Here is a 27093-nt window from a genome sequence, read left to right on the forward strand (position 1 = left end):
GGATGCAGTGACTGAGGGTAATGGGCTGCTGTGACTGAGCGTAATGGGATCCAGTGACTGAGGGAAATGAGATGCAGTGTCTGTTTGAAATGGGATCCTGCGACTGAAGTTAATGGGATGCAGTGACTGAGTGAAATGGGATGCAGTGACTGAGTGAAGTGGGATGCAGTGACTGAGGGTAATGGGATGCAGTGACTGAGGACAATGGGATGCATTGACTGAGGGTAATGTGATGCAGTGACTGAGTGAAATGGGATGCAGTGACTGAGTGAAGTGGGATGCAGTGACTGAGGGTAATGGGATGCAGTGACTGAGGGTAATGTGATGCAGTGACTGAGGGAAATGGGATGCAGTGACTGAGGAAAATGGGATGCTGTGACTGAGCGTACTGGGATGCAGTGACTGAGGGTAATGGGATGCAGTGACTGATGGAAATGGGATTCAGTGACTGTGGGGAATGGGAAGCAGTGTCTGAGGGAAATGGAATTCAGTGACTGAGATAAATGGGATGCAGTGAATGAGGGAACTGGGATTCAGTGACTGAGATGAATGGGACGCAGTGACTGATGGAAATGGGATGCAGTGACTGAGGGTAATGGGTTGCAGTCACTGAGTGAAATGGGATGCTGTGACACTGTGGAATGGGATGCAGTGACTCAGTGGAATGTGAAGCATTGACTGAGGGAAAGGAGATGCAGTGAATGTGGGAAATAGGATGCTCTGTCTGAGGGTAATGTGATGCAGTGACTGAGGTTAACGCGATGCAGTGACTGTGGTTAATGGGATGCAATGACTGATGGAAATGGGATGCAGTGACTGATGGAAATCAGATGCACTGTCTGAGGGAAATGGGATGCAGTGTCTGAGGAAAATGGGATGCTGTGACTGAGCGTACTGGGATGCAGTGACTGAGGGTAATGGGATGTAGTGACTGATGGTAATGGGATGCAGTGACTGAGGTGAAATGGGCTGCAGACACTGAGTGAAATGACATGCAGTGATTGAGGAACGGAGATGCAGTGACTGTGGGAAATGGGATGCAGTGACTGATGGAAATGGGATGCAGTGACTGAGGACCATTGGATGCAGTGACTGAGTGAACTGTGATTCAGTCACTGAGTGAACTATGATTCAGTCACTGAGTGAACTGTGATGCAGTGGCTGAGTGGAATGGGATGCAGTGACTGGGAAATGGGATGCAGTGATTGATGGAAATGGGACGCAGTGACTGAGGGAAATGGGATGCAGTGACTGAGGGAAATGGGATGCAGTGACTGAGGGAAATGGGATGCAGTGACTGAGAGAAATGAGATGCCGAGACTGAGTGAACTGGGATGCAGTGACTGATGGAAATGGTATGCAGTGTCTGTTGGAAATGGGATCCTGCGACTGAAGGTAATGGGATGCAGTGACTGAGGGTAATGGGATGCAGTGACTGATGGTAATGGGATGCAGTGACTGAGGTGAAATGGGCTGCAGACACTGAGTGAAATGACATGCAGTGATTGAGGAACGGAGATGCAGTGACTGTGGGAAATGGGATGCAGTGACTGATGGAAATGGGATGCAGTGACTGAGGACCATTGGATGCAGTGACTGAGTGAACTGTGATTCAGTCACTGAGTGAACTATGATTCAGTCACTGAGTGAACTGTGATGCAGTGGCTGAGTGGAATGGGATGCAGTGACTGGGAAATGGGATGCAGTGATTGATGGAAATGGGACGCAGTGACTGAGGGAAATGGGATGCAGTGACTGAGGGAAATGGGATGCAGTGACTGAGGGAAATGGGATGCAGTGGCTGAGGGAAATGAGATGCCGAGACTGAGAGAAATGAGATGCCGAGACTGAGTGAACTGGGATGCAGTGACTGATGGAAATGGTATGCAGTGTCTGTTGGAAATGGGATCCTGCGACTGAAGGTAATGGGATGCAGTGACTGAGGGTAATGGCATGCAGTGACTGAGGGTAATGGGATGCAGTGACTGAGTGAAATGGGATGCAGTGACTGAGTGAAATGGGATGCAGTGACTGAGGGGAATCGGATGCAGTGAATGAGGACAATGGGATGCAGTGACTGAGGACAATCGGATGCAGTGACTGAGGGCAATGGGATGCAGTGACTGAGTGAAATGGGATTGCCGTGACTGTGGAAAGGAGATGCAGTGACTGAGGAAATGGGACGCAGTGACAGATGGAAATGGGATGCCCTGACTGAGTGTAAAGTGAAGCATTGAGTGAAACGGGATGCAGTGGCTGTGTGAAATGGGATGCACTGGCTGTGTGAACTGGGATGCAGTGGCTGTGTGAACTGGGATGCAGTGGCTGTGTGAACTGGGATGCAGTGACTGTGTGAACTGGGATGCAGTGACTGTGTGAATAGGGATGCAGTGACTGAGTGAATTGACATGCAGTGACTGTGGGACATGGGATGCATTGACTAAGGGACATGGGATGCAGTGACTGAGGGAAATGGGATGCAGTGACTGAGTGAAATGGGATGCAGTGACTGAGGGACGTGGGATGCAGTGAATGAGGGACATGGGATGCACTGACTGAGGGAAATGGGATGCAGTGACTGAGCGTAATGGGATGCAGTGACTGAGGGACGTGGGATGCAGTGAATGAGGGACGTGAGATGCAGTGACTGAGGGACATGGGATGCAGTGACTGAGGGAAATGTGATGCAGTGACTGAGGGAAATGAGATGCCGAGACTGAGTGAACTGGGATGCACTGAGTGAAGGAAATGGTATGCAGTTTCTGTTGGAAATGGGATCCTGCGACTGAAGGTAATGGGATGCAGTGACTGAGGGTAATGGGATGCAGTGACTGAGTGAAATGGGATGCAGTGACTGAGTGAAATGGGATGCAGTAACTGAGGGTAATGGGATGCAGTGACTGAGTGAAATGAGATGCTGTGACTGAGGGAAAAGGGATTCAGTATTTTTGGGAAGTAGGATGCAATCACTGAGTGAAATGCGATGCAGAGACTGAGGGAAAGGAGATGCTGTGACTGTGGGAAATGGGATGCAGTGAGTGTGGGAAATTGAAAGCAGCGTCTGTGAGATACGGAGAACAGTGAGTGATGAAAATGGGATGCAGTGACTGTGGTGAAGGAGATGCAGTGACTGAGTGAAATGGGATGCAGTGACTGACTGAAATGGGATGCAGTGACTACGTGAAATGGGATGCAGTGACTGATGGAAATTGGATGCAGTGACAGAGTGACATGAGCTGCAGTGTCTGAAGGAAATGTGATGCAGTGACTGAGGGAAATGGGATGCAGTGACTGAGGGAAATGGGATGCAGTGAGTGTGGGAAATTGAATTCATCGTCTGTTGGATACGGGAAACAGTGACTGATGGAAATGTGATGCAGTGACTGCTTGAAATGGGATGCATCAGTGAGTGCAATGGGATGCAGTGACTGGGTGAAATGGGATGCAGTGACTGATGGAAATTGGATGCAGTGACAGAGTGACATGAGCTGCAGTGTCTGAAGGAAATGTGATGCAGTGACTGAGGGAAATGGGATGCAGTGACTGACGGAAATGGGATGCAGTGACTGAGAGACATGGGATGCAGTGACACACGGACATGGGATGCAGTGACGCACGGACATGGGATTCAGTGACTGAGGGAATTGGGATGCAGTGACTGAGGGAAATGGGATGCACTGACTGAGTGAAATGTGATTCAGTCACTGAGTGAAATGGGATGCAGTGACTGAGGGACATGGGAAGCAGTGACTGAGGGAAATGGGATGCAATCACTGAGTGAAATGCGATGCAGAGACTGAGGGAAAGGAGATGCTGCCACGATGGGAAATGGGATGCAGTGAGTGTGGGAAATTGAATGCAGCGTCTGTGAGATACTGGGAACAGTGAGAGATGAAAATGGGATGCAGTGACTATGGTGAAGGAGATGCAGTGACTGAGTGAAATGTGATGCAGTGACTGAGTGAAATGGGATGCAGTGACTGAGTGAAATGGGATGCAGTGACTGAGGGAAATGGGTTGCAGTGACTGTGTGAAATGACATGCAGTGACTAAGTGAAATGGTAAGCACTGACTGAGTGAAATGCGATGCAGTGACTGAGTGAAATGAGATGCCTTGTTTGATGGAAATATGATGCAGTAACTGACGGAAATGAGATGCATTGACTGAGTGAAATGCGATGCACTGACTGATGGAAATTGGATGCAGTGACAGAGCGACATGAGCTGCAGTGACGAAGTGAAATGAGAAGCATAGAATGCACTGTCTGTGAGATACGAAATCAATGACTGATGGAAATGGGATGCACTGACTGTGGTGAAGGGGATGCAGCGACTGAGTGAAATGGGATGCACTGACTGACTGAAATGTGATGCAGTGACTGTGTGAAATGGGATGCAGTGACTGTGTGAAATGGGATGCAGTGACTGTGTGAAATGGGATGCAGTGACTGCGTGAAATGGGATGCAGTGACAGAGTGAACTCTGATGCAGTGACAGAGTGAAAGTGGATGCAGTGACAGAGTGAAATGGGATGCAGTGACTGAGTGAAATGGGATGCAGTGACTGAGTGAAAAGGGATGCAGTGACAGAGTGAAATGGGATGCAGTGACAGAGTGAAATGGGATGCAGTGACTGAGGGGAAAGGGATGCAGTGACTGCGTGAAATGCGACGCAGTGACTCAGTGAAACGTGATTCCGTCACTGAGTGAAATGTGATTCCGTCACTGAGTGAAATATGATGCACTCACTGAGTGTACTGTGATTCAGTCACTGAGTGAACTGTGATGCAGTCACTGAGTGAAATAGGATGAAGTGGCTGAGTGAAATGGGATGCAGTGACTGAGTGAAATGAGATGCAGTGACTGAGTGAAATGAGATGCAGTGACTGAGTGAAATGGGAAGCAGTGACTGAGGGACATGGGATGCAGTGACTGAGGGACATGGGATGCAGTGACACACGGACATGGGATGCAGTGACACACGGACATGGGATGCAGTGACTGAGGGAAATGGGATGCAGTGACTGAGGGAAATGGGATGCAATCACTGAGTGAATTGCGATGCAGAGACTGAGGGAAAGGAGATGCTGTGACGATGGGAAATGGGATGCAGTGAGTGTGGGAAATTGAATGCAGCGTCTGTGAGATAAGGGAAACAGTGACTGATGGAAACGGGATGCAGTGACTATGGTGAAGGAGATGCAGTGATTGAGTGAAATGGGATGCAGTGACTGAGTAAAATACGATTCAGTGACTGCGTGAAATGGGATGCAGTGACTGTGGTGAAGGAGATGCAGTGACTGAGTGAAATGGGATGCAGTGATTGAGTGAAATGGGATGCTGTGACTGAGTGAAATGGGATGCAGTGACTGAGGGACATAGGAAGCAGTGACTGAGGGACATGGGATGCAGTGACTGACGGAAATGGGATGCAGTGACTGAGGGACATGGGACGCAGTGACTGAGTGAAATGAGATGCACTGTCTGATGGAAATGCGATGCAGTGACAGAGTGACATGAGCTGCAGTGACAGAGGTACTGGGAAGGAGTTTCTGAGTTAATAGGGAATCAGTGCCCGAGCGGGCATGGGGTGCAGTGACTGAGGGAAATGGGATACAGTGCCTGACCGAAAAGGGACGCAGTGACTGAGTGACATGGGATGCAGTGACTGAGTGACATGGGATGCAGTGACTGAGGGACATGGGATGCAGTGACGCACGGACATGGGATGCAGTGACACACGGACATGGGATGCAGTGACACACGGACATGGGATGCAGTGACTGAGGGAATTGGGATGCAGTGACTGCGTGAAATGCGATGCAGTCACTGAGTGCAATGTGATGCAGTGACTGAGTGAAATGTGATGCAGTGACTGCTTGAAATGGGATGCATCAGTGAGTGCAATGGGATGCAGTGACTGGGTGAAATGGGATGCAGTGACTGATGGAAATTGGATGCAGTGACTGAGGGAAATGGGATGCAGTGACTGAGGGAAATGGGATGCAGTCAGTGTGGGAAATTGAATTCATCGTCTGTGAGATACGGGAAACACTGACTGATGGAAATGTGATGCAGTGACTGCTTGAAATGGGATGCATCAGTGAGTGCAATGGGATGCAGTGACTGATGGAAATGTGATGCAGTGACTGCTTGAAATGGGATGCATCAGTGAGTGCAATGGGATGCAGTGACTGAGGGAAATGGCAGGCAGTGACTGACGGAAATGGGATGCAGTGACTGAGGGAAATGGGATGCAGTGACTGAGGGAAATGGGATGCAATCACTGAGTGAATTGCGATGCAGAGACTGAGGGAAAGGAGATGCTGTGACGATGGGAAATGGGATGCAGTGAGTGTGGGAAATTGAATGCAGCGTCTGTGAGATCAGGGAAACAGTGACTGATGGAAACGGGATGCAGTGACTTTGGTGAAGGAGATGCAGTGATTGAGTGAAATGGGATGCATTGACTGAGTAAAATACGATTCAGTGACTGCGTGAAATGGGATGCAGTGACTGTGGTGAAGGAGAGGCAGTGACTGAAGGAAATGGGATACAGTGACTGAGTGAAATGGGATGCAATGATTGAGTGAAATGGGATGCAGTGACTGAGTGAAATGGGAAGCAGTGACTGAGGGACATGGGAAGCAGTGACTGAGGGACATGGGATGCAGTGACTGAGGGAAATGGGATGCCGTGACTGAGGGAAATGGGATGCGGTGACTGAGCGAAATGAGATGCACTGTCTGATGGAAATGCGATGCAGTGACAGAGTGACATGAGCTGCAGTGACAGAGGTACTGGGAAGGAGTGACTGAGTTAATAGGGAATCAGTGCCCGAGCGGGCTTTGGGTGCAGTGACTGAGGGAAATGGGATACAGTGCCTGACCGAAAAGGGCCGCACTGACTGAGTGAAATGGGATGCAGTGACTGAGGGACATGGGATGCAGTGACTGAGGGACATGAGATGCCGTGACTGAAGGACATGAGATGCAGTGACTGAGAGACATGGGATGCATTGACACACGGACATGGGATGCAGTGACGCACGGACATGGGATTCAGTGACTGAGGGAATTGGGATGCAGTGACTGAGGGAAATGGGATGCACTGACTGAGTGAAATGTGATTCAGTCACTGAGTGAAATGGGATGCAGTGACTGAGGGACATGGGAAGCAGTGACTGAGGGAAATGGGATGCAATCACTGAGTGAAATGCGATGCAGAGACTGAGGGAAAGGAGATGCTGCCACGATGGGAAATGGGATGCAGTGAGTGTGGGAAATTGAATGCAGCGTCTGTGAGATACTGGGAACAGTGAGAGATGAAAATGGGATGCAGTGACTATGGTGAAGGAGATGCAGTGACTGAGTGAAATGGGATGCAGTGATTGAGTGAAATGGGATGCGGTGACTGAGGGACATGGGAAGCAGTGACTGAGGGACATGGGAAGCAGTGACTGAGGGACATGGGATGCCGTGACTGAGGGAAATGGGATGCAGTGACACACGGACATGGGATGCAGTGACACACGGACATGGGATGCAGTGACGCACGGACATGGGATTCAGTGACTGAGGGAATTGGGATGTAGTGACTGAGGGAAATGGGATGCACTGACTGAGGGACATGGGATGCAGTGACTGAGGGAAATGGGATGCACTGACTGAGTGAAATGTGATTCAGTCACTGAGTGAAATGGGATGCAGTGACTGAGGGACATGGGACGCAGTGACTGAGTGAAATGAGATGCACTGTCTGATGGAAATGCGATGCAGTGACAGAGTGACATGAGCTGCAGTGACAGAGGTACTGGGAAGGAGTTTCTGAGTTAATAGGGAATCAGTGCCCGAGCAGGCATGGGGTGCAGTGACTGAGGGAAATGGGATACAGTGCCTGACCGAAAAGGGACGCAGTGACTGAGTGACATGGGATGCAGTGACTGAGGGACATGGGATGCAGTGACTGAGGGACATGGCATGCAGTGACTGAGGGACATGGGATGCAGTGACACACGGACATGGGATGCAGTGACACACGGACATGGGATGCAGTGACTGATGGAATTGGGATGCAGTGACTGAGTGAAATGGGATGCAGTGACTGAGTGAAATGCGATGCAGTTACTGAGTGCAATGTAATGCAGTGACTGAGTGAAATGTGATGCAGTCACTGAGGGACATGGGATGCAGTGACTGTGGGACATGGGATACAGTGACACATGGACATGGGATGCAGTGACACATGGACATGGGATGCAGTGACTGAGGAAATTGGGATGCATTGACTGCGTGAAATGCGATGCAGTCACTGAGTGCAATGTGATGCAGTGACTGAGTGAAATGGGATGCATCAGTGAGTGCAATCGGATGCAGTGACTGGGTGATATGGGATGCAGTGACTGCGTGAAATGCGATGCAGTCACTGAGTGCAATGTGATGCAGTGACTGAGTGAAATGGGATGCATCACTGAGTGAACTGTGATGCAGTCACTGAGTGAAATGGGATGCAGTGACTGATGGAAATTGGATGCAGTGACAGAGTGACATGAGCTGCAGTGTCTGAAGGAAATGTGATGCAGTGACTGAGGGAAATGGGATGCAGTGACTGAGGGACATGGGATGCAGTGACTGAGGGACGTGAGATGCAGTGACTGAGAGACATGGGATGCAGTGACACACGGACATGGGATGCAGTGACACACGGACATGGGATGCAATGACTGATGGAATTGGGATGCAGTGACTGCGTGAAATGGGATGCAGTGACTGAGTGAAATGTGATGCAGTGACTGAGTGCAATGTGATGCAGTGACTGAGTGCAATGTGATGCAGTGACTGAGTGCAATGTGATGCAGTGACTGAGTGAAATGTGATGCAGTCACTGAGGGACATGGGATGCAGTGACTGAGGGACATGGGATGCACTGACACACGGACATGGGATGCAGTGACACATGGACATGGGATGCAGTGACTGAGGGAATTGGGATGCAGTGACTGCGTGAAATGCGATGCAGTCACTGAGTGCAATGTGATGCAGTGACTGAGTGAAATGGGATGCATCAGTGAGTGCAATGGGATGCAGTGACTGGGTGAAATGGGATGCAGTGACTGATGGAAATTGGATGCAGTGACAGAGTGACATGAGCTGCAGTGTCTGAAGGAAATGTGATGCACTGACTGAGGGAAATGGGATGCAGTGACTGAGGGACATGGGATGCAGTGACTGAGGGACATGAGATGCAGTGACTGAGAGACATGGGATGCAGTGACACACGGACATGGGATGCAATGACTGATGGAATTGGGATGCAGTGACTGCGTGAAATGGGATGCAGTGACTGAGTGAAATGCGATGCAGTCACTGAGTGCAATGTAATGCAGTGACTGAGTGCAATGTGATGCAGTGACTGAGTGCAATGTGATGCAGTGACTGAGTGAAATGTGATGCAGTGACTGAGGGACATGGGATGCAGTGACTGAGGGACATGGGATGCAGTGACACACGGACATGGGATGCAGTGACACACGGACATGGGATGCAGTGACTGAGGGAATTGGGATGCAGTGACTGCGTGAAATGCGATGCAGTCACTGAGTGCAATGTGATGCAGTGACTGAGTGAAATGTGATGCAGTGACTGTGTGAAATGGGATGCAGTGGCTGAGTGAAATGGGATGCAGTGGCTGAGTGAAATGGGATGCAGTGGCTGAGTGAAATGGGATGCATTGACTGATGGAAATGAGATGCAGTAACTGAGGGAAATGGAATGCTGTGACTGAGGGTAATGGGATGCACCGTCTCAGTTCAATGAGATTCACTGTCTCAGTTAAATGGGATGAAGTGACTGAGTTAAATGCGATGCTCTGACTGAGGGAAATGGGATGCTGTGACTGATGGAAAGGAGACGCAGTGACTGTGGGAAATGGGTTGCAGTGACTGTGGGAAATGGGTTGCAGTGACTGTGGGAAATGGGAGGCAGTGATTGAGTGAAATGGGATGCAGTCACTGTGTGAAATGTGATGCAGTCACTGAGTGAAATGGGATGCTGTGACTCAGGGTAATGTGATGCAGTGACTGAGTGAAATGGGAAGCAGTGACTGAGTGAAATGGGATGCAGTGACTGAGTGAAATGGGATGCAGTGACTGAGTGAATGGGATGCAGTGACTGATGGTAATGGGATGCAGTGACTGAGGGAAATGGGATGTCGCGACTGATAGAAATGGGATGCAGTGACTGAGGGAAATGGTACGCACTGAGTGAGTGAAATGGGACGGAGTGACTGCATGAATTGGGAGGCAGTGACTGAGTGAAATGGGGTGCTGAGACTGAGTGAAATGTGATGCAGTTTCTGTCGGAAATGTGACGCAGATACTGAGGGAAATAGGATGCAGTGTCTGAGGAAAAGGAGATGCAGTGACTGTGTGAAATGGGTGCAGTCACTGTGCGAAATGGGTGCAGTCACTGTGTGAAATGGGTGCAGTCACTGTGTGAAATGGGATGCAGTGACTGAGTGAAATGGGATGCAGTGACGGATGGTAATGGGATGCAGTGACTGACAGAAATGTGATGCAGTGACTGACAGAAATGTGATGCAGTGACAGTGGGGAAATGCTATGCAGTGACTGAGGGAAATGAGATGCAGTGACTGACTGAAATGGTAGGGAGTGACTGACTGAAATGGTAGGGAGTGACTGACTGAAATGGTAGGGAGTGACTGACTGAAATGGTAGGGAGTGACTGACTGAAATGCGAGGGAGTGACTGAGTGAAATGCGAGGGAGTGACTGAGTGAAGTCGGAGGAAGTGACTAGGTGAAATGGGATGCAGTCCCTGAGTGAAATGGGATGCAGTCCCTGAGTGAAATGGGATGCTGTGACTGATGGAAATGGGATGCTGTGACTGAGGGTAATGTGATGCAGTGACTGAGGTTCATGGGAAGCAGTGACTGAGGGTCATGTGATGCAGTGAGTGAGGGCCATGGGAAGCGGTGACTGAGGGAAATGGTATGCAGTGACTGTGGGGAATAGGGTGCGGTGACTAAGGGAAATGGATGCACTGTCTCAGTTGAATAGGATTCACTGTCTCAGTTAAATAGGATGTAGTGACTGAGTCAAATGGGATGCAGTGACTGCGTGAAATGGGACGCAGTGACTGAGAGAAATGGGACGCAGTGACTGAGGGAAATAGGATGCAGTGACTGAGTGAAATGGGAGGTAGTGACTGAGTGAAATGGGATGCAGTGACCGAGTAAAATAGGATGCAGTGACTGACTGAAATTGGAGGTAGTGACTGACTGAAATGGGACAGAGTGACTGAGTGAATTGGGAGGCAGTGACTGAGTGAAGTGGGTGGCTGTGACTGCGTGAAGTGGGAGGCTGTGACTGAGTGAAAAGTGATGCAGTGACTGAGTGAAATGCGATGCAGTGACTGAGTGAAATGGGATGCAGTGACTGATGGTAATGGGATGCAGTGACTGAGTGAAATGGGATGCAGTGACTGAGGGAAATGGTATTAGGTGACTGAGGGAAATGGTATACGGTGACTGAGGGAAATGGGATGCGATGACTGAGGGAAATGGAATGCGGTGACTGTGGGGAATGGGGGGCGGTGACTGACGGAAACGGATGCACTGTCTCAGCTGAATCGTATTCACTGTCTCGGTTAAATGGGATGCAGTGACTGAAGGAAAGGAGATTCAGTGAATATGGCAAATGGGATGCAGTGACTGAGGGAAATGGGATGCAGTGACTGACTAAAATGGGAGTGACTGAGTGAAATGGGAGGCAGTGACTGAGTGAAATGGGAGGCAGTGACTGAGTGAAATGGGAGGCCGTGACTGAGTGAAATGGGAGGCCGTGACTGAGTGAAATGGGAGGCCGTGACTGAGTGAAGTGGGAGGCAGTGACTGAGTTAAATGCGATGCAGTTAATGGCGGAAGGAGCTGCAGTGACTATGGGAAATGGGATGCAGTGACTGAGGGTAATGGGATGCAGTGACTGAGTGAAATGGGGTGCTGTGACTGAGGGAAAGGAGATGCAGTGAATGTGGGAAATGGGATGCCGTGACTTAGGGAAATGGGATGCAGTGACTGACTGAAATGGGAGGGAGTGACTGAACGAAGTGGGAGGCATTGACTGACTGAAAAGGGAGGCAGTGACTGACTGAAATGGGAGGCAGTGACTGACTGAAATGGGAGGCAGTGACTGAGTGAAATGGGAGGCAGTGACTGAGTGAAATGGGATGCAGTGACTGAGGGAAAGGAGATGCAGTGAATGTGGGAAATGGGATGCCGTGACTTACGGAAATGGGATGCAGTGACTTAGGGAAATGGGATGCAGTGACTTACGGAAATGGGATGCAGTGACTTAGGGAAATGGGATGCAGTGACTTACTGAAATGGGAGGGAGTGACTGAACGAAGTGGGAGGCATTGACTGACTGAAATAGGAGGCAGTGACTGAGTGAAATGGGAGGCAGTGACTGAGTGAAATGGGAGGCAGTGACTGAGTGAAATGGGATGCAGTGACTGAGTGAAATGGGATGCTGTGACTGAGTGTAATGGGATGCAGTGACTGAGTGTAATGGGATGCAGTGACCGAGTGAAATGGGATGCAGTCACTGAGAGAAATGGGCTGCTGTGACTGATGGAAATTGGATGCTGTGACTGAGGGTAATGTGATGCAGTGATTGAGGGTAATGGGATGCAGTGACTGAGTGAAATGGGATGCAGTGACTGAGTGAAATGGGATGTAGTGACTGAGTGAAATAGGATGTAGTGACTGAGTAAAATGGGAAGCTGTGACTGAGGGTCATGGGAAGCTGTGACTGAGGGTCATGGGAAGCAGTGATTGAGGGTCATAGGATGCAGTGAGTGAGGGTCATGGGATGCAGTGACTGAAGGAAATGCGATGCGGTGACTGAGTGAAATGGGATGCGGTGACTGAGGAAATGGAATGCGGTGTCTGTGGGGAATAGGGTGCGGTGACTGAGGGAAATGGATGCACTGTCTCAGTTGAAGAGGATTCAATGTCTCCTTTAAATAGGATGCTGTGACTGAGTCAAATGGGATGCCGTGACTGAGTGAAATGGGATGCAATGGCTGAGTGAAAAGAGATGCATTGGCTGAGTGAAATGGGATGCAGTGGCTGAGTGAAATGGGATGCAGTGGCTGAGTGAAATGTGATTTCTGTGACCGAGGCTCATGGGATGCAGTGAATGTGGGAAATGGGATGCAGTGACTGAGGGAAATGGGATGCAGTGACTGACTGAAATGGGAGGGAGTGACTGAACGAAGTGGGAGGCATTGACTGACTGAAAAGGGAGGCAGTGACTGACTGAAATGGGAGGCAGTGACTGACTGAAATGGGAGGCAGTGACTGAGTGAAATGGGAGGCAGTGACTGAGTGAAATGGGATGCAGTGACTGAGGGAAAGGAGATGCAGTGAATGTGGGAAATGGGATGCCGTGACTTACGGAAATGGGATGCAGTGACTTAGGGAAATGGGATGCAGTGACTTACGGAAATGGGATGCAGTGACTAAGGGAAATGGGATGCAGTGACTTACTGAAATGGGAGGGAGTGACTGAACGAAGTGGGAGGCATTGACTGACTGAAATGGGAGGCAGTGACTGAGTGAAATGGGAGGCAGTGACTGAGTGAAATGGGAGGCAGTGACTGAGTGAAATGGGATGCAGTGACTGAGTGAAATGGGATGCTGTGACTGAGTGAAATGGGATGCTGTGACTGAGTGTAATGGGATGCAGTGACTGAGTGTAATGGGATGCAGTGACCGAGTGAAATGGGATGCAGTCACTGAGAGAAATGGGCTGCTGTGACTGATGGAAATTGGATGCTGTGACTGAGGGTAATGTGATGCAGTGATTGAGGGTAATGGGATGCAGTGACTGAGTGAAATGGGATGCAGTGACTGAGTGAAATGGGATGTAGTGACTGAGTGAAATAGGATGTAGTGACTGAGTGAAATGGGAAGCTGTGACTGAGGGTCATGGGAAGCTGTGACTGAGGGTCATGGGAAGCAGTGATTGAGGGTCATAGGATGCAGTGAGTGAGGGTCATGGGATGCAGTGACTGAAGGAAATGCGATGCGGTGACTGAGTGAAATGGGATGCGGTGACTGAGGAAATGGAATGCGGTGTCTGCAGGGAATAGGGTGCGGTGACTGAGGGAAATGGATGCACTGTCTCAGTTGAAGAGGATTCAATGTCTCCTTTAAATAGGATGCTGTGACTGAGTCAAATGGGATGCCGTGACTGAGTGAAATGGGATGCAATGGCTGAGTGAAAAGAGATGCATTGGCTGAGTGAAATGGGATGCAGTGGCTGAGTGAAATGGGATGCAGTGGCTGAGTGAAATGTGATTTCTGTGACTGAGGCTAATGGGATGCAGTGAATGTGGGAAATGGGATGCAGTGACTGAGGAAAATGGGAAGCAGAGGCTGAGTGAAATGTGATTTCTGTGACTGAGGCTAATGGGATGCAGTGAATGTGGGAAATGGGATGCAGTGACTGAGGGAAATGGGAAGCAGTGACTAACTGAAATGAGAGGGAGTGACTGAAATGGGAGGGAGTGACTGACTGAAATGGGAGGGAGTGACTGACTGAAATGGGAGTCAGTGACTGAGTGAAGTGGGAGTCAGTGACTGAGTGAAGTGGGAGTCAGTGACTGAGTGGAACGGGATGCAGTGACTGAGTGGAACGGGATGCAGTGACTGAGTGAAACGGGATGCAGTGACTGAGTGAAACGGGATGCAGTGACTGAGTGAAACGGGATGCAGTGACTGAGGGTAATCTGATGCAGTGACTGAGGGTAATCTGATGCAGTGACTGAGGGTAATGGGATGCAGTGACTGAGTGACGTAGGAGGCAGTGACTGAGTGAAATGGGATGCAGTGACTGAGTGAAATGGGAAGCTGTGACTGATGGAAATTGGATGCTGTGAGTGAGGGTCATGGGATGCGGTGACTGATGGAAATGGGATGCGGTGTCTGAGTGAAATGGGATGCGGTGACTGAGGGGAATGGATGCACTGTGTCAGCTGAATAGGATTCACTGTCTCCGTTAAATAGGATGTAGTGACTGAGTCAAATGGGATGCCGTGGCTGAATGAAATGGGATGCAGTGGCTGAGTGAAATGGGATGCAGTGGCTGAGTGAAATGGGATGCAGTGACAGAGGGAAATGGGATGCCGTGACTGAGTGAAATTGAATGCAGTGACTGAGGGTCATGGGATGCAGTGAGTGAGGGTAATGGCACGCACTGACTGAGTGAACTGGGACGCAGTGACTGAGGGAAATGGGGTGCAGTGACTGAGTGTAATGGGATGCAGTGACTGAGTGACGTAGGAGGCAGTGACTGAGTAAAATGGGATGCAGTGACTGAGTGAAATGGGATGCAGTGACTGATAGAAAGGGGATGCAGTGACTGAGGGTAATGGGATGCAGTGACTGAGGGTAATGGGATGAAGTGACTGAGGGCAATGGGATGCAGTGAGTGAGGGTCATGGGAAGCGGTGACTGAGGGAAATGGTATGCGGTGACTGTGGGGAATAGGGTGCAGTGAATAAGGGAAATGGATGCACTGTCTCAGTTAAATGGGATGCAGTGACTGAGTGAAATGGGATGCTCTGACTGAGTGAAATGGGATGCTCTGACTGAGTGAAATGGAATGTAGTGACTGCGTGAAATGGGATGCCGTGACTGCGTGAAATAGGTTGCAGTCACTGCGTGAAATAGGATGCAGTGACTGAGTGAAATGGGATGCAGTGACTGAGTGAAATGAAATGCAGTGACTGAGGGAAAGGAGATGCAGTGACTGTGTGAAATGCGATGCAGTGACTGTGTGAAATGCGATGCAGTGACTGTGTGAAATGCGATGCAGTGACTGAGTGAAATGCGATGCAGTGACTGATGGAAATGGGATGCCTTGACTGTGTGAAATGTTATGCAGTGACTGTGGGAAAGGAGATGTAGTAACTTGGGGAATGGAGATGCAGTGACTGTTGGAAATGGGATGCAGTGATTGAGTGAAATGGGATTCAGTGACTGATGGAAATTGAGTGCAGTAACTGATGGAAATTGAATGCAGTGACTGCGTGAAATGGGATGCAGTGACTGCGTGAAATGGGATGCAGTGACTGCGGGAAATGGGATGCAGTGACTGAATGAAATGGGATGCAGTGAATGAGTGAAATGGGATGCAGTGACTGCGGGAAATGGGATGCAGTGACTGAATGAAATGGGATGCAGTGAATGAGTGAAGTGAGATGCAGTGACTCATGGAAATTGAATGCAGTGACAGAGTGAAATGAGCTGCAGTGACTGTGTCAAGTGCGATGCAGTGTGTCATGGAAATGGGATGCAGTGAATGAGTGAAGTGAGATGCAGTGACTCATGGAAATTGGATGCAGTGACTGTGTGAAATTGGATGCAGTGACTGTGTGAAATTGGATGCAGTGAGTGAGGGAAATGGGATGCGGTGACAGAGTGAAATGGGATGCAGTGACAGAGTGAAATGCGATGCAGTGACAGATTGGAATGCGATGCAATCACTAAGTGTAATGCCATGCAGTGACTGAGTGGAATGCGTTGCAGTGTCTGAGTGAAATGCGATGCAGTGTCTGAGTGAAATGCGATGCAGTGTCTGAGTGAAATGCGATGCAGTGACTGTGTGAAATGCGATGCAGTGTCTGAGTGAAATGCGATGCAGTGACTGTGTGAAATGCGATGCAGTGACTGTGAAATGCGATGCAGTGACTGATGGAAATGGGATGCCGTGACTGTGTGAAATGTTATGCAGTGACTGTGGGAAAGGAGATGCAGTAACTCGGGGAATGGAGATGCAGTGACTGTTGGAAATGGGATGCAGTGACTGAGTGAAATGGGATTCAGTGACTGAGTGAAAAGGGAGGCAGTGACTGATGGAAATGGGATGCAGTGACTGAGTGAAATGGGATGCAGTGACTGATGGAAATTGAATGCAGTAACTGATGGAAATTGAATGCAGTGACTGAGTGAAATGGGATGCAGTGACTGAGTGAAATGGGATGCAGTGACTGAGTGAAATGGGATTCACTGACTGAGGGAAATGGGATTCACTGACTGAGGGAAATGGGATGCAGTGACTCTGGAAATGGGATGCAGTACCTGACGGATATTGGATGCAGCGTCCGTGAGAAATGGGATGCAGTGACTGAGTGAAATGGGATGCAGTGACCAAGGGAAATGATGTGCAGTGACTCGGGGAAAGGAGATGCAGTGACTGTTGGAAATGGGATGGAGTGACTGAGGTAAATGTAATGCAGTGACTGAGTGAAATTCGACGCAGTGACTGAGGGAAGTGGGATGCAGTGACTGACTGAAATGGGATGCAGTGACCAATGGAGTTGGAGTGCAGTGACCACATCAGATTTGATACTGGGTCATGAGCCCGGCCAGGTGTTAGATTTCGAAGTTGGTGATCACCTTGGTGATAGCGATCAGAATTCTGTTATGTTTACTTTAGTGATGGAAAGGGATAGGTGTACACCACTGGGCAAGAGTTATATCTGGGTGAAAAGCAATTACGATGAGATTTGGCAAGATTTAGAGAGCATAGGATGGGGAAGGAAACTGCAGGGGATGGGCACAGTAGAAATGTGGAGCTTATTCAATGAAAAGCTCCTGTGCTTTCTAGATAAGTATGTACCTGTCAGGCAGGGAGGAAGCTGTAGAGCACGGAAGCCATGGTTTACGAAGGAAGTGGAATCTCTGGTCAAGAGGAAGCAGAAGGCTTCTGTTACTATAAGATGTGAATGCTCAGTTGGGGTGGTTGAAGGTTACAAGGTAGCCAGGAAAGACCGAAAGAGAGATCTCAGAAGAGCCAGGAGGAGACATGAGAAGTTGTTGGCGGACAGGATCAGGGTAAACCGTAAACTTTTCTGTCGGTATTTAAGGAATACAAGAATGACAAAAGTAAGATTAGGCCCAATTAAGGATAGTAGTGGTAAGTTGTGTGTGGAGTCAGATGAGATAGGGGAAGCGCTAAATGAATATTTTTCAACAGTATTCACTCTAGAAAACGACAATGTTGTCGAGGAGAATGCAGAGATACAGGCTACTGGACTAGGTGGGATTGAGGTTCACAAGGAAGAGGTATTTGAAATCCTACAGAGGGTGAAGATAGCTATGACCCCTGGGCCGGATGGGATTTATCCTCGGATCCTCGGGGAATCCGGGGAGGAGATTGCCGAGCCTTTGGCATTGATCTTTAACTCATCATTGTCTGCAGGAATAGTGCCAGATGACTGGAGGATAGCAATTGTGGTTCTCCTGTTCAAGAAGGGGAGTAGAGACAACCCTGGTAATTATCGGCCAGTGAGCCTTACCTCAGTTGTTGGTAAAGTGTTGGAAAAGGTTCTAAGGGATAGGATTTACAATCATCTAGAAAAGAATAAATTGATTAGGGATAGTCAGCACAGTTTTGTGAAGGGTACGTCGTGCCTCACAAACCTTATTGAGTTCTTTGAGAAGGTGATCAAACAGGTAGATGAGAGTAAACTGGTTGATGTGGAGTATATGGATTTCAGCAAGGCATTCGATAAGGTTCCCCATAACAGACTATTGTACAAAATGCAGAGGAATGGAATTGTGGGAGATACAGCAGCTTGGATCAGAAATTGGCCTGCTGAAAGAAGACAGAGGGTGGTAGTTGATGGGAAACGTTCATCCTGGAGACCAGTTACTGGTGTTGTACCGCAAGGGTCGGTGTTGGGTCCACTGCTGTTTGTCATTTTTATAAATGACCTGGATGAGGGCGTAGAAGGATGAGTTAGTAAATTTGCAGACGACACGAAGATAGGTGGAGTTGTGGATAGTGACAAAGGATTGGTTGCAGAGAGACATAGATAAGCTGCAGAGCTGGGCTGAGAGGTGGCAAATGGAGTTTAATGCAGACAAGTGTGAGGTGATGCACTTCGGCAGGAGTAACCAGAAGGCAAAGTACAGGGCTAATGGTAAGATTCTTAGTAGTATAGATGAGCAGAGAGATCTCGGTGTCCATGAACACAGATCCTTGAAAGTTGCCACCCAGGTTGACAGGGCTGTTAAGAAGGCCTACAGTGTTTTAGCTTTGATTAATAGAGGGATCGAGTTCTGGAACCGAGAGGTTATGGTGAAGCTGTACAAAACTCTGGTGCGGCCGCACTTGGAGTATTGTATACAGTTCTGGTCACCGCATTATAAGAAGGATGTGGAAGCTTTGGAAAGGGTGCAGAGGAGATTTACGAGGATGTTGCCTGGTATGGAGGGAAGGTCTTACGAGGAAAGGCTGAGGGACTTGAGGGTGTTTTCATTAGAGAGAAGAAGGTTGAGAGGTGACTTAATTGAAACATATAAAATAATCAGAGGGTGAGATAGGGTGGATAGGAAGAGCCTTTTTCTTAGGGTGGTGACAGTGAGCATGAGGGGTCATGGCTTTAAATTGAGGGGTGAAAGATACAGGACAGATGTCAGAGGTAGTTTCTTTACTCAGAGAGTAGTAAGGGATTGGAACGCTTTGCCTGCAATGGTAGTAGATTCACCAACTTTCGGTACATTTAAGTGGTCATTGGACAAGCATATGGACGTACATGGAACAGTGCAGGTTAGATGGGCTTGAGTTCGGCATGACAGGTCGGCACAAGATCGAGGGCCGAAGGGCCTGTACTGTGCTGTAATGTTCTATGTTCTATGTTCTATGGCCAGCTCTCCCTGTGCTCCGTGTGATTTAACTTCCCTCCTGGACCTCTGTGAGGAACCTTCTTGAACGCCTTACTGAAGCCCATATACGTCCATGTTTCTGCCTTAATCAATGCTCTTCATTACTACTTTAAAAAACTCATTCAAATTACATGAGTTATGATTTCCTGTGCACGTGTCCTTGGATCCCATGGACTGTTTCCTGTTCTAACAGTCTTCAAATGGGGGATCTTGTCAAAAGCTTTGCTGAAGCCCAAGTAGACTGTATCAAATGCATTGCCCTCATCCACACACCTAGTTAGCTCTTCAGTCATAGATTCAAAGAGTCATACAGCACAGAATCAGGACCTTCAGCCCCAATCATCTGTACTGACCAGGTGTCCCAAACTTAACCGGCCTCATTTGCCTGCGTTTGGTATCCATCTAAACCTTTCCTCATTGTGTACCTGTCCAAATGTCTTTTAAATACAGTAATATTATCTGCCTCTACCACGTCTGTTGGCAGCTCATTGCATTCACGCACCACCCTCTGTGTGGGACAAGTTGCCTCTCGGGTCACTTTTAAATCTTTCCCCTTTCACATTTGAACCTCCTCCCTTCTAGCTTTGGACTCCCCGACCTTGGTTATTCCCCTTATCAATGCCCATCATGATTTTTTACACCTCTGGAAAGTCACCCCTTCGTCTCCGATACACCAGGGAAAAAGTCCGAGCCTATCCACCACTCCTCGCAAACCCTCCAGTCCCGGCAATGACCTTTTGTAATTATTTTTGCACTCTGTATAGTTTAACAGCATTCTTCCTACGGCAGGGTAACCAGAATTCACTGAAGTATTTTGACATAGAACATTACAGCGCAGTACAGGCCCTTCAGCCCTCGATGTTGCGCCGACCTGTGAATCCAACCTGAAGCCCATCTAACCGACACTATTCCATTACCATCCATATATTTAGCAATGTTCATTTAAATGCCCTTAAACTTGGCAATCTACTCCTGTTGCAGGCAGGGCATTCCACACCCATACTACTCTCTGAATAAAGAAACTCCCTCTGACATGTGTCCCATATCTATCTCACCTCAATTTAAACCTTTCTCCACTCGTGCTCGCCATCACCATCGAGGAAAAAGGCTGTCGCTGTCCACCCTATCTAATCCTCTGATTATCTTGTATGTCTCCATTCAATTGCCTCTTCACCTTCTTTTGACAAAAACAGCCTCAAGTCTCGAAGCTTTTCCTCATAAGACCTTCCTTCCACACCAGACAAGATCCTAAGAAACCCCCTCCAAATCCTTCGATAATGTGGCGATCAGAACTGTACGCAATACTCCAAGCGCGGCTGCACCAGTGTTTTGTACAGCTGCAACATGACCTCATGGCTCCGAAACTCAATCTCTGTACCAATAAAACCTAACACGTCGTACGCCTTTTGAACAAGCCTATCAATCTGCGTGGCAATTTTCAGGGATCTACACACATGGACACCGAGATCTCTCTGCTCATCCACACCACCAAGATTCTGGGCAGCACGGTGGCTCAGTGGTTCGCATTGCAGCCTCGGGCAATCGTCTGTGCGAAGTTTGCACGTTCTCCCCGTGTCTGCTTGCATTTCCTCCGGGTCCTCCGGTAAAGGCGGATAAGGGAGAGGAGGGGAATATGTGTCTGGTGGCGGCATCCTGCTGGTGGTGGTGGAAATGGTGCCTGATGTTTGTATGGATGTGGGCATGTGGGTTGATAGGTAAGGTCAAGTGGAAGCTTATTGTTGTCTTGGGAGGGAAGAGAAAAGGTGAGGGCAAAAGTGCGGGAGCTGGGTTGGACACAGTTGAGGGCCTTGTTGACCGCGGAGCCGGGGAATCCTCAGTTGAGGAAGAAGGTGGACATTTTGGAGGCTCCCTTGTTGATGTTGGCCTCATGAGAACATATTCGATGGAGATGGAGGAAGTGAGAGAAGAGGTTGGAGTCTTTACAGAAAGTGGGGTGTGAGGATATATAGACCAGGTAGCTGTGAGAGTCAGAGAGTTTGTAATGGATATTAGTGCGAAGCCTACCCCCAGGAATGGAAGCAGAAATGTTGAGGAAGGGAAGGGTGGAGTCAGAGATAGAGCAGGTGAAAGTGAGGGCAGGATGGAAATTGGAGGCGTAGTTGATGAAGTTTTCCAATTTCAGACAAGAGAGAGAAGCAGTCGGATGATATCATTGATGTATCGGAGAAAGTGTTGTGGGTGGGAATGTTCCACGTACCCCGTGAAGAGACAGGTATAACTCGGGCCCATGCAGGTGCCCGGAGCTGCTCCTCTTACCCGAAGAAAATGAGAGGAGTTAAAAAAGAAGTTGTTGAGGGTGAGGATGAGGTTGACCAAGTGGAGGAGGGTGGTGGTGGGAGGGGAATGTTCAGCTCTTTGCTCCAGGAAGAAGAGGACAGCCCGAAGAACCTCCCGGTGGGGAATGGATGTGTAAAGGAATTACACGTTCATGGTAAAGAGAACGCAGCTGGAACCGGCAAACTGATGTTTTTAAACCTGCATAAGATGTCAGAGTATTTCTGGATGTACGTGGGCAGGGCTTGGACCAGGGGACAGAAGATTGAGTCAAGGTCGGAAGAGATGAGTTCTGTGGGGCAGGAACAGGCTGAAACAATGGATCTGCCAGGACACTCTCATTTGTGGATTTTTAGGGGGCGTAGGAGCAACCTGTGGGGAGCTGTGGCCTTTCAGCTTGGAAACAGAGGGGGAAGATCACCGGATAGACCAAGATCAGTTACTGTAGTAGATACAATGGCCCGGTGCGGTCATGGTCCAGGAGAAGTTGGAGGAAGTATCTGAGAGCTGGCGCTCAGCCTCTGCAAGGTAGACTTCAGCTCACCAGACCACAGCAGCAGCACCTTATCGGCAGGCTTAATAACAAAGTCAGGGTGAGATATGAGTGCGTGGAGGGCAGTCAGTTGGGCAGGACGTAGGTTGGGTTTGGTGCGGGGAACAGAGAAATTGAGGTGATATCACATCGACAGTTCTCAATGAACAGATTGAGTGCACCTGCATCCCCACCTTAACAATTCTGCACTGAGGGGTGCCATTAACTGTATATTTTTCCATTATAGTTGATTTCCCAAAGTGGAGCATCTCACATTTAATGGATTAAAATCCACTTGCCGTTTCTGCAACTGATCTGTATCCTTTTATGACGTCTACACTCATCACGATTCTACCAATCATTCTATTGTCTGCAAACTTGCTAACCCATCCATCTATATTTTCACCTCAGTCATTTTGTATAGACCACAAACGGCAGAGGTCCCAGCACAGATCCCTGCGGAACACCAATCCTCCTGGATCTACAGCCTGAAAAGCACCTTTCCACCACTTGCCTCTGTCTTCTCTGGGCAAGCCAGTTGTGAATCCAAGCATCCAAGCCACCATGGACTCGGTGCATCTTAATTTTCTGGATGATCCGACCATGAGGCACCTTGTTGAAAGTATTGCTGAAATCCATGAAAACAATATCCACTGCTCTACCTTCATTGATCACATTCGTCACCTCCTCAAAAAATTCAGTCAAGTTAGTAAGACGTGACCTGCCCTGCACAAAGCCATGCTGACTGTCCCTAATTAGGCCATGCTGTTCCAAATACAGATAAATACAATCCCTAAGAATTCTCTCCAATAGCTTCCCAATGAACGATGAGAAACTCGCTAGCCGAGTTTCCTGGATTGACCCTATTTCCCTTCTTGAACAGAAGAAGAACATTTAGCAACTTGCTAATCCTCCAGTACCCCTCCAGTGGCTACCAAGGATACAAAGATCTTGCTGAATGCCCCGACAATCTCCTCTCTCACCTCGCTCAAAAACCTTGAGTAGATACCACTGGGTCCTGAGGACTTATCCACCTTAATGCTCTTTCTTGATTTCAAAATGCTGTTATCATTTTCGCATGCTCCACACAAATCCCACTATCCTCCATACCCTTCGCCTGAGTGAATAGTGATGCACAGTACTCATTTAGGATCTTGCCCACATCCTCTGCTTCCAAACACAAGTTCCCTCCTTTATCCTGAATGGTCGTACCTTCTTGCTATTTATCCCCTTGTTTTAGATGTATGCACAGAATGCCTTGGGATTTCCTTCAACCCTCCTTGCCAAGGTCATTTCATAGCCTTTCTTTTTCTGCTTTCTTTATGTCGGCCCTGTTCGATTTTAGCTTCATAAACCTGACATATTTTTGTTTTTCCCTTTTGACGAACTTCACAACCTCCCCAATTATCCAAGGGTCTTTTACCTTGCCATCCTTGTCCTTCCTCCTTCCTGATCCTAAACTCATAAGCAGGCCTTTAAACAATTCCCATATGGCAAATGTGACAGCTCCTCCCAATTAACACACCCCAGCTCCTACCTAAAATTGATATAATTTACTCTTCCCCCAAGGTCCTGACTTATCCTTCTTCATAGCAATCTTAAAATTGAAGGAGTTGTGATCACTATTTCCAAAATGCTTTCCCACCCTTCTCACCAGTTACCTGACCAGGACAAAGTCCAGTATGGCCCATCTTCTATCCACACACTGTGTCAAGAAACTCTCTTGGATAGTCTTAACAAATTCAGCCTCATTTAAACTCTTGTTGTAAGGGAGTCCCAGTCAATACCGGGGAGGTTAAATTCACTGACTGTGACAACTCTGAGTTATTGCATCGTTTCAAAAGCTGCCTCCATATTTGTTCCTCAGTGTGTCAGTGGCAACAGGGGAGCAGGCTATTAGTTTAATCTGATCAGAGTGATTGTGTCTATCTTATTTTTCAATGCTACCTCTGTTGCCTCAGTGGGCAAGCCCTCCAGAATGTCCTTTCGAGGTGCAGATGTAACATTTCCCACAGGTTAGGAGTGCACCTCCTTCTTTTATCTTCCCCTCTATCTTGTCTGAAGCAATGAAACCCTGGAACATTGAGCAGCCAGTCCTGTCTCTGTCTCAACCAAGCCTCTGTAATGGCCTCAACATCAGAGTCCCATGTACTGATCCAGGCTCTAAGCTCATCTGCCTTACCTATAATACTCCTTGCACTGAAATAAACATATTTCAGCTTGTTCGTGCCATCATGTTCATGTACCTGTCTCTGACTGCCATTCTTTTCTGATTTATTGGTCCCAGCATGTACCTGCCATCAATTCATCTACTTGCTGACCTGCTGCTCTGGTTCCCAGCTGCCTGCCAGTCTTTAAATCCTCCCAAGTAGCACTAGCAAACCTCCCTGTGAGGGTATTTGTTCCCGTTCAGTTTAGGTGCAACCCATCCCTCTTACACAGGTCACCCCTTGCCCAAGAAGCGGTCGCCATTATCCATGAACCTGAAAGCCTGCCCCCAGTACCAGCTCCTTAACCAATGCATTCATCTCTCACCTATCTTTCTCTGACTTAACTCACTAACATGTGGCACTCGTGGCAACCCATAAATTATTACCCTCTAGGTCCTGCCTTTCAGCCTCTTTGCTAACTCCTTGTACACAGTCCACAGGATCACATCCCTCTTTCTACCTACGTCATTGGTACCAATGTGCAGAATGGCCTCTGGCTGCTCACCCTCCCCGTTAAGAATTTGTTGCAACCACTCAGAGATTTCCTTGACCTTGGCACCAGGGAGGCAACACACAGCCCTGGTATCTCAAATGTGGCTACAGAAACTATGCCCCCAACGAATGAGTCTCCAACCACGATCACTCACTTGGATTTACCTGACCCTGTCCCACAGCAGGGCGGTTTGTACAACGGACCTGGCTACTGCTGATTATATAACCGTTCCAGTTTGGTTTTAGATCAGTGTTAACCTTGATGAAGTGGATAGCCAAGCACCTCAGTGGTCTACAGTACAGGAGAAATAAATTCTGAAGCTCACGGATTCTGTGACAGTCAAAGACAAGCACTGAATTGTTCTAACCTCATTTCCAACACCTGGCCCATAGCCTTGCATGGCTTGGATAACACTTGCACATTTAAAAAAAATGTAAGGATGATGGTAAGGACATGGAATTTTGTGATATGGTCATATTCTCTCTTGTTGGAGCTGATTGCTGCTTAGCACTTGTATGGTGCAAATGTTACTTATCCTTTGTCAGGCCAAGCCTGATAATTGTCCAAGTCTCACTGTATTTTCTCATCGTTGACTTCACTGTTGGAAAAGTCATGAATTCTGCTGGACACCTGGACAATATTCAATGAACATTCATGTCTCCACTTTGGTTCAAGTGAAGACATGACTTCAACCAGTGCAGGTATCCAGTGAATGCCACTGACTCAACTTCCTATAACTCTGCTGAACACCACATTCAATCAGAAGTTGCCTTGGTGGAAATGACAGATTGCAGTTTCCTTCCTTTTCAAGCTCAGGATCTCTGATCATATTTGTGGTAAATCCTGAATGAGGTTGCGAGAAGTGTGGCATGACGAAAAGTGAACTGAGCCTCAGTGTGCAACTATTTGACAGCACTGTCATCCAGATGTTGCATTACTTTGCTGATGATTGAGAATACATTGAGGTCAGAATTGGTCAGGACAATTTGTCTGCCGATTGCGTGATAGGTCATCTTTCTCTGAAATGTGAGTGTTGCAAGTGTTTAAAAATGTACTGGAAAACATTTACTGTTGGTGTGGTGACGTTGGGGCACATTGTTCCAATACAGTTTGTGGGATGCTGCCAGGTGCCATGGCATTTACAGTATCCAGAACATTCAGTCTTGTCATTGCGTGAAATAATTTGAATTGCGTGTAAGTTGAGATCTGTGATGCCTCCTCAGGATGAGCGCAAGAAGATCATCCAGACTGATGCTATGAATCGTTTCATCTGCTCCTTCACCTTTTGCTCATAACATCTTGTAGTAACTCCATGTTGCCTGATGAGAAACTAAAGCTCATCTTGATTCATTTGCATTCGAAGGTGCCTATTTTTCCCAAACAAAAGGACCCATCACTGAGCGGGAAGTATGGAGAATGTTATAGACATCAGTGGTGAGATAATGCTGGATCTTGACCAGCAAAACCATTGTTGTGTTGTTGAAATGCAAACAAAAATCTATATGATGTAAACTTTATTCTCAGCTAATCCCTTTCTCAAATGACAGATTGTGATGTTGGTAACTGGAAAGCCTCCATTGTTGGAGGACGAGAAGCCGTATCTAATTGAAGCAGCATGGGCTTTTGCGATGACTGTGGAAACCACTGCTTATGCCTTGCTTCAAGCATTGTCAAGGAATGATTTTGACTATGCAACACCGATTGTGAGGTGGCTAACGATGCAACAGAACTATGGTGGTGGATTTCACTCGACGCAGGTAAATGCTTGAGATCACAACAACAGGCATTCAGATATTTCCATTGATCA

General features: G+C 48.1%; 1 long non-coding RNA gene across 1 annotated transcript in view; it reads left to right on the top strand.

Annotated features, from left to right (window-relative positions):
* LOC132210821 (uncharacterized) overlaps positions 1-26528 on the top strand; it is a 39153-nt gene extending 12625 nt beyond the window's left edge. Inside the window, exons 2-3 of the long non-coding RNA XR_009446997.1 lie at positions 22831-22900; positions 25356-26528. This is a non-coding gene — a long non-coding RNA (uncharacterized LOC132210821). The remainder of the gene's footprint in view (positions 1-22830; positions 22901-25355) is intronic.
* The last annotated feature ends 565 nt before the right edge of the window (positions 26529-27093 follow it).

This window comes from Stegostoma tigrinum, chromosome 21, assembly GCF_030684315.1.
Source record: "Stegostoma tigrinum isolate sSteTig4 chromosome 21, sSteTig4.hap1, whole genome shotgun sequence".
Classification (NCBI taxonomy): Eukaryota; Metazoa; Chordata; class Chondrichthyes; order Orectolobiformes; family Stegostomatidae; genus Stegostoma; species Stegostoma tigrinum.